Raw genomic sequence first — 13,450 nt, 5'->3', positions numbered from 1 at the left:
TAATCCATGCAATTCATCCAATAATTCATCAATGACAGGAATGGAAAATTTATCTTTAATAATGAGCTTGTTGGGCTCCCTATAATCCAGACGCATGTGCCATGATCCATCCTTCTTGTGCACCAATACTACTGGAGCAGAGAAAAAACATTGACTAGGTTGAATTATACCAGCCTCTAACATTTCTGCAACCATACATTCAATTTCACTCTTTTGGGCATAGGGATATCTCTATGGCCTGATGTTTGCTGGAACACTTCCTAGAATCAAATGAATAGCATGATCATGATCACGAATAGGTGGGAGATATTTGGGAGTCTCAAATACCTTGGAATGATTGTCCAAGACTTTTTGGAGATTTTGAGAAATAGATGATTTCGATGTGGGAACCTCTTGCGAACATAATTGTGCAATTACACCTCATTGTTCCTTCTTTAGAAGCTTTTTCATACTGTTAGAGTTGATTATCTTGCTCGGTTTCCCTCCAATACCCCTTAATTGAACTTCCTTTCCTTCCACACAAAATTCCATGAAAAGTTCTTGAAAATTATAAGCTATTGTACCGAAGGATTGTAGCCATTGGACTCCTACTACAACATCAACACCACCCATTGGAATGGAAAGCATTAGGCTATTCAATACATATTCTCCCATGGATAGCTTGATATTATGGCACTTTCCCGAGAAATTTATGGTTCCTCCACTTGCAACCATCACTTGACACTCTGGTGCTAGATATAGGAAGAAATTCAATTCCTTTTCTATCTTACAATGAATAAAATTATGGGTACTTCCCGAATCAATCAACACTAGTGCCTTTTTCTTCTTGATATGTCCTTCTATCTTAATAGTTTGATGAATGGTAATTCTGGCCAATATATTACAAGATATGGTCAAATTCATTTCTTCATTATATCGGGCTTGTTCCTGGAGTATATCCTCTTCTTTTTACATTTCTTGTTCCTTTTCTTCCTCCTCTTCACAATCTATGTAGAATAATTTCTTCTCAACACACTTATCACCTTTAGTGTATTTTCTATCACAACTGTAACAAAGCCATTTTTCTCTTCTTTTTTTCCAATTGTTGTGGTGTCAACCTTGTAGGTTGTGGAAGGCTATGGGCAACAAGACTTCCATCTTTATAGTTGTGAGTGGTAGGCTTCCTGGTTGCCATAATTTTGCTTTCCATCTTTCTTGCTAACCTGAATGCCTTCTCCAATGAATCAGGTTCCCAAAGACAAACCTCATGTTGGATATTATCCTTTAAAGTTCCTATGAACACATCAATCCTATGCTCCTCTAGAATACCTTTTAGCCATATGTTCAATTTTTGGAAGTCCTGAATGTGCTCCATCATTGAGCCCTTTTGTTTGAGATTTATCAATTGGCTAAAAAATGTGTTGCTTTTTGTATCCTCATAATGTGCTATCGTTTCTTCCATAAAAATCGCCCAAGTGACAATTTGTTTATGAGAGCAAAGCCATTGATACCATACAAACTGATTTGGTTCCAAATATAAAGTTGCAATACATACCTTTTGTGTGTTTTTCACATTATGGAGATCGAAAAATTTCTCCATCTATGGTATCCATGTTTTGGGATCCTTGCCATCAAACTTCATCATATCAATTTTTGGAACATGGTGGGTCTTCAATCCAACATTAGAGTCTATGAAATCATGATTAACATTTATTTTTTTGTCATCATGAGCTTCCTTTACTACCCATTCATATTAACATCCATTCCATTCATATTAGCTTCCACACCATCCATCTTAACTTGCATGCCAGTCATATTAGCTTCCACGCCATTCATCTTGGCTTCATTTACCTTTAGTGAGAGTGAAATTTCTTGTACTTGGTCTTGTAATTTTGATATATCATGTTGCATTTCTTCTTCTTCTTCACGAGTCATGCTAGAGCTTTCAGGTTGCTTACTAGGTGTTTCCATTTTATTTATTCGCGGCATTAATTAATGCTAATAATTTTTCACTATTCCCTTTGAATTCCTTCAAACTAATTTTTTAAACTAATCTTATGCAAAATTTAAAAAAAACTACACACCTTTTTTCACTTTGTAAGAGCTCAATATTGAATCTATTGTATCTCTGTAACTAAAAATCTCAATTATCTTAAATCTTGTCTTATAGTAGTCCTTTAAGTCCTCTTTCTAACCCCACAAGTCTGATCAAGATTGGATTCTCCAAGGAAGAGTTATGCCAAATCTCACACGGTGACCTGATTATATACTAGTTCAATAGAGCAAACTTGTACGATGTTCCATGTGTCACTGCTTCAACCTTAGTACTTGAAACCGATACACATAAAACTACAGGTCGTCCTCTTTCTAAAACTTCTTACAAAGTTTCAATCTGATGCTAAAAACAAAAGTTATGACAATTTTTTCTAGGTCACCTGTTTGGAATGTGATTCGGGAGTCTGCAAAAATCCTACATTCCTCAGATCATATCTCCGTAAATGTAGTGAGATGATCTTTGCAATTCTGACCCGAATTTCAGAAAGATTTAGGCTCAAATGGGTTTTTTGTAGCTTTTGAAACATCGTAGAAAAAAATTTATAGCAAAAATTCTACGACGACCTATTTGGAGCAGCGAAACCCTAGAATCCAAAGCATTGATACCAAATGTTAGGAAACCAACTCACAAAAAGATAGAAAAGATAGATCAACACCTTAAAATTCCACCTCTTCAAGGGGGCAAACTCCTTTACATTACACAAATGAACAATTCTTAGATAATACAAATGACTAAATCTCCCTTATATATATAGGAGTCTAAGGGGTCACAATATAATCAAGCCGACATAACAGTAATAACATTATGGCACAAAAATAACAATAATGGGTTTCTATGGAGCATACTAATAACAAGATGGGGACAATAGGGGCACAATAATAATAATAATAAGGGATACAATGACAATAATAATGGGGGAATCACTAGTATTATAAGGGCCTAACATGTGAATTCCATGCTCCTTGCAAAAATGTAGGAAGTTATTTAAAATGTATTCACCACCATTGTCGGTCCTCAAAAATTTGATGTAGTGTCCAATTTTCTTCTCAACAAGAGAATTGTATTGGTGGAAGTACTCAAACACTTCACTTTTCTATTTTAGGAAGTAGACCCATTTCTTCCATTTATAGTCATCTATGAAAGTAAAAAGATAATAGTTGTCACCAATTGATGGTGTCTGCATTCGTCCACATAACTTTCAATGGACAGTCTCCAAGGGTGTACTTTGCCTTATTTACTTTCTTTCTAGAAATGCCTCTCTATGTTGTTTTACCAAGATCCATCCTTCACATACGTTGTCCGATTTTTCTATGGGTGGCAATCCCTTCACCATGCCTTTCCTATGCAGCAAATTCATACCTCCAAAGTTCAGATGACCAAATCTCAAATTCCATAACTAATTTTCAAATCTAGTTTGATCTTTAGAGGAAACATTCTATGGGTTGTCATCTAAACTTTTGCGATTAGTTGTTTGCTTGGAGACATCCAAAATTTTGTACTCACCATTTTTTAAAAAGAAACCGTGTCCCTTTTGCATGAGTTGTCCAATGCTTATAAGGTTATGCTTCAAACCAAGAACAGAATAAACATCTGAAGTGTACTTCTTCTCCCCCTATTTTGTTAGAATATCAACTTTTCCTTGTCGCGTGACAGAGACTTTTCTATTAGTCCCTAATGTCACTTGATATTTCACACTTTCATCCAAATTGGAAAACATTTATATGTTCCCTATCATGTGGTTGTTGCACCCTAAATCTAGAAACCATACATCCCTTTTCTTTTCTTGTACTACTTTACAATCTAAAAACCTGCTATCTTGGTTCTAATTCTCTTTTATGAAATTTTCACTTGGTTTTTTTACTTATGTCATGTTGTTTATTTCTACAATCATTTTCATAATGACCATACATCTTACAATAATGACATTGAACTAGAGATTTATCATACCTGTGACCTTGTGCTTGATTTTGGCTTGGGCCTTGGCTTGGATTTTGATTGTTGCCCCTTCCACTTGAGCTTGAAGGGTTGCCTCTTCCACCTCTATGTGGGCTTCTTCCTCTTCCTCTAGCATTTGATCTTCCTTTGCCTCTACCTTGACCATATGAAACTTGTGTCTTGAAGGCATACTCCAATGAATATTTTGTCACTCTATTTAGTCTATGTTCATATGAAATCAATGATGCGTGAAGATCATCCACTAAAAGTTGTAAGAGATCATTTGTCTCTTCTATGGTGACAATAATGGCATCAAATATTTCTCGCGCACTTCTCAAATTTTTCTCAACCATTCTCCTTTCCTCAATTGTCTCACCAAGAGACCTGATTTGAGTAGCGAGTCCAATTACTTGTGTAAAAAAAGAGTATATTTTTAGACTCATTCATACAAATTGTCTCAAAGTCTCTCCTTAGCATTTGTAGTTTTGCTATCTTCACACTTTCCATGCCTTTATAGGTTTTTTGGAGGGTATCCCGTGCTTGTTTGGAATTTGTTACTATTGTAGTACTTGGGAAATTACTTTTATGAACTGCTTGAAAAATGTAGAATAGTGCTTTTGAATGCTCCTTCCTCTTGTCCTTCAACAAATCCTTTTATGCTTGTGACAAGGCATTGTATGTCGCTACATCTGCTGGTTCTTGGAAGCCATTCTCCAGCAAATCCCAAATATCTTGAGAAGAAAAAAAAGACTTCATTGTAATAGCCCAATAATCATAATTTTTCCCATTAAATTGAGGTATCTAAGGATTAGTCAACAATATTCTTGATGCTGCAATTTGAGACTGTAAAAAAATCTTTCTCACGATTGGTAAATATGCTCCAAAACAAATTTTCCTTCAAAACAATCTTTAACTCCCAGTAAAAAGGCTTACACTTACACTAATAAAATTTTCACCCACTCGAATACCATGTGAAAGATAAGGTAGGAAGATCTATTTTGGACAACATTGGCAGAGATTCACTCACATTATTGACTTTCGCAATAAAACAGAGCTAAGAAACTCAAGAAGATTTACGTAGAGAAAAACAGAGTAAAAATGGGAGAAACACAATAAAACTTTGGATTATATTTAGAATACATGAAATACATTCATATGGAGACTATGGCTACTGAGCCAAGTAAAATAAAATATCTTACTGCAATTTACACTTCACGAGGAGTTGGGGAGTAACAAACTGTAGAACCTAGTAACTGTTTGCGTTCACGTGCCCACGAAAAATTGCTCCACGATGCACTAAGTATCCTTGACTTAGCCACATGCACTAAAAATCATGTTCACACTTGGTTTTTGGTAAACTAGCTCAATGGACCAACTTTCCGTTGTTTTTTGCCTTTAAACGCTTAATATTATGGAAATATTGATCCAACCACTTTCCTAAACCATTTAGACATCTAAGTTCATGTTCACACCTAACCATACCTCATCCACTTGAGTTATTTGAGGATTGGCACCCCACATGAAGATTCTCCCTTAAATCAAGGGATTTGGTCCCCTGGACCATTTTAGCTTGTTTTAAAGTTGCCTTCCTTGGGAAACGCGCCCCTCCTCATGCTTTCCTTATGGCTGATAGTTGGCATAGGTTGTCTTGAGTCATTATTGCCATTTTAGGCCTCCTTTTAGCTTTTCTTTCCATTTTCTAGTTTTTTACTAGTTTTTTCCTAGTTTTCTAGATTCGGCAATTTCTATATAGCCACCTCCATTTGGGATTAGAGGTTTGGTTGCTCATGTATTACTATTGTTCATTAATTTAATACATTGATTTTATGGAGAAAATTCTTTCTCTCCTCTCTGGAATATCAACAAATTGCTTGTGTTTAATTTAACTAGAATTCTAGATCTATTGGAGTTTCTACAGGAGTGGTTTGCAAACATTGTTAGAGATGAACTTATATTATGATGAAAACAATTATTTATAGCAGGTTTAGACATTGTTAACCAAGTTTTTTTTTCAAACCAATAGATATTGACCTTTCAATAAACCAGAGGATAGATGCAGTGCATGTGGTTAGGTTACATTAGTGACCAAATCAAATACTAAGATTTCTGAAATCAACTTGTCCTGACGATGAACCACACTGGTTGGTTCGAAACGCGTTGACAAATGGAATTTCATGTGATTTTCGCTAGAAAATCTCTCACAAACTTGATATGGATCACAGAAGCCTAAACTCTTTAATTTCTGAAATCATCAACTATCGACTTTTCATAACATTTCAATTTGCAAAAGAGGTCATGCTTAATGCTGTAAATGAGGACTATATGTGTTCTAAAACTGAAGCTCGATGTCTATTGTTTTTCCATTAAATTTAATCCAAAAATTAAATAGCAGATCAAGGAAAAAGTTCTTGCATTTCAAAAAAAAATTGCAGATCAAGGACAAGGTGAGTAGTGGACAGATTTCTTATTTGAGATATAACCAAACATACTTAACCTAGGAATTGTGGTATACCTCGTAGTGGTATGGGATACATGATTATGTACAGATCTTGGGTTCAATAAATCCAATGGAACGTGGTTTTGCAAACTCTGTATAATATTTATGGTTGGGATGCTTACGCCTGGGCTTTTAGAACAATCAACGCTTCCTAGCCATAAACTAAAAATTTCCAGGTTATTTTTCAAAATACGGATTTGGAGGAGGATCGAACTTGTGGTCCCATTCTAGATGCCAACACCTTGAAACATATTTCTACTCGTAAAAAGCTACGAGGTAAGTTCAAATCAAATTCTTTAATTATTCATGTTTGTTGTTGAAAAATAAATTTTTGTTTCGGTTTCTTTGAAAATGCGGCTCTGAAACTGGAAGGAGGGAGGATGCATAACATTTTTAATAAATGATGGATGTAAACTAGTTTTTGGTTAAATTTGATTTTGTTATGGAACTTTAGCCGAATGTTGATGATTAATTTCAGTAACCTGTAGCTGATTAAATTAATATTTTTAATATTAGTGATAATCAATCTAAAGAATGTTATCAACTAGAACAATGATAACAGGTAGTTGAGATAATTCTTTTAAAGAACAGTGAGGGAATATTAATAATCGAATAACATGAAAAAAGTATTAACAATATGCAACTAAAATTATGAATTTTAATTATTTATAACATGTGTTTTTTTAAAGTTTAAATAATTTCAATGTCTTGAATTGTCAAGGTCTTAAAACTTTATAGCTACAATTTATATTATAAACGTGTTTTACCGTTAAATATTATAAATTTTAATTATTTTAAATACATGGTAAAATATTTCAATGTCCTCAATTGTTAAGGCCTTCAAATTTTACAAGCTAAAACCTACAATTTTAAAAAGAGCATTAAAATATATTGATGTGGACTTTGATAAAAAATTACCTTTACAATATTTTTGAGTAGCTTAGCTAGCTGGTCTCCTTTATAGTAATTTGGATTCTAACTTCGCTCACTTGTCTCCTTGACAGTAATTTGTACTCACTCCACTCACGGTCTCCTTTACTATAATTTGGACTAACTTCGCTCATTGGTCTCCTTTAGATTAATTTGGACTAACTAACCTAACTGCTCCCCTTACGAGAACTTGGAAGTTGGACCAACTTAGCTCACTGGTCTCGGGAGCATTGACGAGTGAGAGCAGTCAGTCATTTTATAATAGTTAATATTTAAAATAATAGCTATCCATGTATTAGGAATCTGGAGGAATTGGCTTGACTTTCACATTTTTTCCCTTGTTAATATTTTGTGAAGTTTGTGCAAGATTAATATGTTTTTAATTGATGAACTAAAACTCATATATATATATAATTTATTTTTATTATATAGGTATTATATATTTAATTTTTTTTTAAAAGAATAAAAATGATGATTTTCATATATTATGGTTTTTTACGAAAAATTTTATATAGAGTAAAATGAAATATTAAAAGTCACACGAAGGGTTGTTTCAAATTAAAATCATCATAAAAATATTCCTAGATGGTAGGGGAACCAGTCAAATTCAAGGGAAGCATAAACAAAAACCACAGAAAGACCTACGTAATCTATAGGAGCTTTTCTTAGAATCAAAACTTAAATTTAACACCCGAGTGTTCTAGCTATCTTCTACAATATACCTCCCACACGTATTTCCTTTTTTGTATTCTGTAGCATCTCCTTTCTTCTTTGAGAGAGAGAAATTGATTTTATGTCGGAGATCATAGGAGCCACTCATATATCCTGTACTGCGTATGTATTGGATGGTGAGAAACATGCTTATGGTGTGATCGATCTAGCTAATATAATGGGCCATTTGAAAAAGAAAATAGTAGGTAAGTTAGGAATGACACCTACATAAGGAACGACTCAGAGATTAATTAGACTTAATATACGTATTCATGTAGATGTATTTGATTATTCGATATTGTTACCCTTTTGAGGTTATTGGAATAATCTTTCCTAGTTTTTAGGTGTTTCAAACACAACTCATGTTTGGTCTTATGTTTTGTTGCAATGTTCCTCGTCTATATTTGTAATCTTCCATATTTAGTACTACTTGTGTTATTTTTGTAAAAAGGAACATTGCAAGTGAGATCAAAGCTTTGGGTTCATTATTTTTCACCAATTATTAACCATCTGGTAGGCACTTAGAGTAAGTTGCATAATTTGACTTGAGTTGAGTATGGCATTAACATGCTCTTATTCGTATAATTTGACTTAAGCTCTTATTGATTGCCTTAATTGATCTAGTTTTCCTCCTTTGTATCTCAATATTGACACTAATAAAGCTATATATATATATATATATATTTAAAAATATTTTTTTACAAAATGGCACCCCGCATAGTTTGAACCTTCGATACACTTGAATTTGAAGAGATATCCGACTTTTGAGCCCATTCATCCAATCAATCCCCTACTTCTAGCAAGACATTAGAAACCCTTCTATTTCAAATGTTATTGTATATATATTCAAAGGTGAAAAACCACAAAATATTATCAGCATGTCTTTGCACCTCTTGTTGCAAATGCTAGTACTAAGAATAGTAGTACTAACAATGGTTAAAGAGACAGGTGGAAATTACAATCATCATATTATGGATCGTCTTGGCTTCTCACTGTTCGCTTAAAAAAAAAGAGTAGGAAAACAATTCCATGAATAAAATATCAAACACAAGTCATCGCAAGATGAACTAAAGGTAATAAACATTTTATTAATTGTAAATATTGTTTAATTTTTTTTTAAGGGTGGTTCACAGACACTCGGTGGCCACTACATCCATGGGAAAAATCTAGGCAAATCAACCCGAACGGATCTACCCAACGGCGAAACAAGCAGGGCCTAACCCCAAGGGTGTCAAGGATATTTGACCCCGTGACCTCCCAAATGGCAAGGTACTTAGCAACGAGAACTCGACCAACTGAGCTAACCCTTGGGACTATCAATATTGTTTAAATATTCTAATAGCTCATCTAATTAAAACTAGTGCATCAACCATTTATATTATATTAATTATTAAACTTTTTCATAACAATTTCCCTTCAAATTAATGATAATAATAAAGTTCTAATGGTGAGTCCCACCTTACTCATTATAGTAAGAAACTTATAATAATTAATGTTTATTAGTCCCATCTCACTCACCAAGAAATATGTGCACCTGTACTTCTGTTTTCAATGAAGAAACATTCCTAAATATTGATCATCATTTTGTTAGTTGCACGTAGGTAGTTAGACAATTGAGTTGTTTTTTTAATTTATTTGGTAAATCCTTTCTAAATCTATATAAACAATCCATTCTGGACTTTGTATTCTGCATAATTCCCTTATTATCTCTAATGTTTTCATTTTTTAAGATTATGTTCATTAACCTTGATCATTTATTATGAAAATATTGGGCTTCAAGCTCTTGTCATAGATCTACACTCATTATTTTTTTCATTGATTTTTTGGTTGGAGTAAATGTAACACTCATTTCATTGAAAATTAATTACTCGTATTAACTGATATATTGGAAATATAGAAATTTGAGGTAATGGTAACGGAAATGGTTTAAGTTTGGTAATGTGTGTGTTCTTAAGGAATGCAAACTATGGAGCAATATTTATTTCAATGTTTAAAATTAGCTAAATAGATTACATAGGAGACATCAAGATTAAATGACTAAACTGAAATTCAACTGAACTAGACTAAACTCTAATTGAATGCAATACTTGGATGGATATTTATGACACCTAGCAGGTGGTTAGAATTAGATTCTACAACACTCCCCCTTAATTACAACCAGAAAAATTTAAACTAATGTTCTTGTTGGTCTAAGTATCAATTAGGTTTATTTTTTTTGACATGAGATGGATTTCCATTTGTTTTTGTTTTCTTTCTAATCCTATATCCTACAAATTTCTTTAGTGTTTTCCTTCTATTGTAGCCTTCAAATTCTAGATTCTCCATTTGTTGGCACACTTCTTCCATTGTTCTAGGTTGTCTAAGCATGTCCTCTACTTCATCAAAAACTAACTTGTATGTGGACTTCTTCCACATGTCATCTTTTATTGTGTGCTTTTCATCATCAATATTCTGCTGCAACGTAATTCCATAATAAAAATTGATCTCTTGAGGAATCTATTTCATGAAAATATAATTAATGTTTTCATCATCCATGTTCTCTTCAATATTAATTGATTTATGCAACTTCTATGCAGACTTTATCAAGGCATGGTGTTGCAATCCATGCTTCAAGGAACTTTAATTCTTCTTCATAATAATCTTGTTTACCTACACACTCAAAATTAATGGTAAGCTTAAAAAGATCTGTAGAACCACATTGTCTCTATTCCTTCTGGTCTATAATGAGATATTTATCATGTTGTGTTTCTTTCTCTGCCTTTGTCACTTGCACTTCTTTATTGTAGCAAATTGAAGTTCAAAAAGCTGATGATGGTGTGCTACCAGAAATAGAAAAAGAGCACATAAATGCTCATGAGTCCCATTATGCTTAGCCATAAGTGGATGATGAGTGTTGATAATATCAAGAATAGCAAGTAATTGGAATTAGGTTCTCCAACACAATGCACCTCAATATTAGAGCCTTCACTTAGATTCAATTTCTTCATTTGGAATAAATTATATGATGTAATAGCCTGATGAACTAACAATAATGATGGAAGAAACATGGACTAACTACCCACTCAAGGCCATAGTAAAAAATTGAAAATTTACAAGTTTTGTTATAAAAAAACCTCAATTCCCCTTTCGTGGTTATTTCAGATTCTTTCAAATTATGCTAATAGCTCAAAATTCTTATGATCATGCACTTGCTCCAAAAAACTTGTGTTATTTGTACTACATTATCTTAGGAACAATTTTTCAACCAATATACTCCAACCACTAAGCTCTGCACCCTAGCAAAACACGTCGTGTAAGGTGTTGAAATTATCTCTCCCTCGACAAGAGTTATTATTTCCAATGGATTATGCACCATTGAACTAAAATATCCTTATATTATAACCCCCATTAATGGATCATCAAATACCCAATGTTGTAGGAAATGTTTTGCTTAGCTACCATAGTTTCACTAAATATTTTAGGTTATTCAATTAGGGTTTTATTATGCATTTGATTGGACATCCGGAAAGTATAAGGAAGCTCTTTGAATAATCTCCTCAGGCATGTTAGAATATATTCTACATACTCTGATCCACATTGTCTCATCTGGACATATCCAGAGAAATGATAGGGTCTACTTGTGCACTCGTAAAACAACTAGGGTTTTAGAATTTCCCTACCCCACATGGCTTGTTGGGAGATTCGAATGCTGCAACCACAACACTTATTCTCTCTTAATTTGAAAGTGTATGCAAATAAATACCATAAGGGGACAAAAGACCCTTACAAACATAGTAAATAATAAGAATTATTAATCCAGAAGAAAGGATACATGGATGATATAGAAAATTTATTAAATTGGGACATTATAAATGATAACATTTATTTGCTAATTATGTGATTCAAGAGATGAAAGACACTATTAATATGTGGCTTTATTAGAAACAAGTTAGGGGCATCTAAGCCATCCAAATTACTGAGGTCCCAACCAGCCTGGATACACAAGCTCTAACATTTTTTTATTTTTTCCCACGGTGTTTCCTACTAGTGAAATTTACACCACTTGAGTTCCTTAACAAAACACCATGGATAAATTTTTTCCCACGATTTTCAAGCTAGTAACCTTTCTACCACTAAATGTCTTAACAGAACACCCTGACACTATCTTCATTGGTTTTATTAAATTATACCATTCTCCTATCTACCCCCTATCTTACAAATAGGTCGAACATAATGATTATTCAATTCTAACTAAATAATTTAAAACTCTATTTTACCAAAATCTCTTAAAAACAGTGAGTTGGCTTTTATTTATTTATTACATCATTCATCTTCTTCAACTACTACACGAATGGGGTTTTTAAGACATTATATTAAGATTAAATTATCATTTCGTCTTAAAATTTTCATTTTGTCGCAAAAACTTTGTCTTAAATATCACTACTCCATACAATGGAAATTTAAGACATTTCGTCTTAAATTACTTAAAACCAACTACCTGCGTCATCAGATAAAATTTGAAGGTGGGTATTTAAAAAATCCAGGCCATTTTCTTCAAACCCTCAAGAGTCTCATTTATCCTTTATCCTACAAAATTTTCCATCTTGAAACACCCTATAGCAACAATGATGAAGGAAAGTAAATGACGATAAAGCTTTTTCTTGGTCACAACTTCCATTTCCATCTTAGTGCATTCATGTGGGGCTTTAACACTTTCATCTTCCAAGATGACAAACAGGTTATCAAATGATGCGAGGGCCATGGGGAGAGAGGCATAGAGAAGCCAAGACTATAAATTGGTTGAGAAGGGGCAACGTCCAGATGCGAGCTTCTTCTTGAGTACAAATCCTTGTATTTCTCGCAAGGAAAGAGATCGTTTAGCATAGTGATCTTTTCCGTCCCAATTTTTTTGCAGCTCTTCAAATAACATCATGTAGGTAAATTTAACTTTGTATTTTCCTTTGATGAATAGTTTATTCACTAAGATTCCTATTGTTTTTTAGGAGTTAATTTGGTTATAGATATTGGACTAATAATGCTTGAGATTTTGAAATTATTATGCTAATTAATATGTTTTCCTTCATTTATAAAAACCTTAAGGGTTAATGAAGGAAATTTTCTCTTGATTGACAATTAATTTCAAGTTTTAGAGTTTTTTTAGGGTTCTTAAGAGGGAATTATGGAATTATATGCTCTAAATGGCACAATTTATTAGAAATTATCTACAATTAGTGTATTCATATTAGGGTTTCATGGTCTGAGCTATCAAGGATTCAACCATATAGCAAATTATGAAAACTTTTCCAATCGTTTGGCTTAGGGTAATGTCTTGATCATATGTGCAGACCACAACAACATTTTAG

The sequence above is a fragment of the Pinus tabuliformis genome, chromosome 6 (genome assembly GCF_031772625.1).
Source record: "Pinus tabuliformis cultivar Carrire ecotype Pingquan chromosome 6, CPIR1, whole genome shotgun sequence".
NCBI lineage: Eukaryota > Viridiplantae > Streptophyta > Pinopsida > Pinales > Pinaceae > Pinus > Pinus tabuliformis.
The sequence above is the reverse complement of the archived record's forward strand: the minus strand, read 5'-3'. Positions refer to the sequence as shown.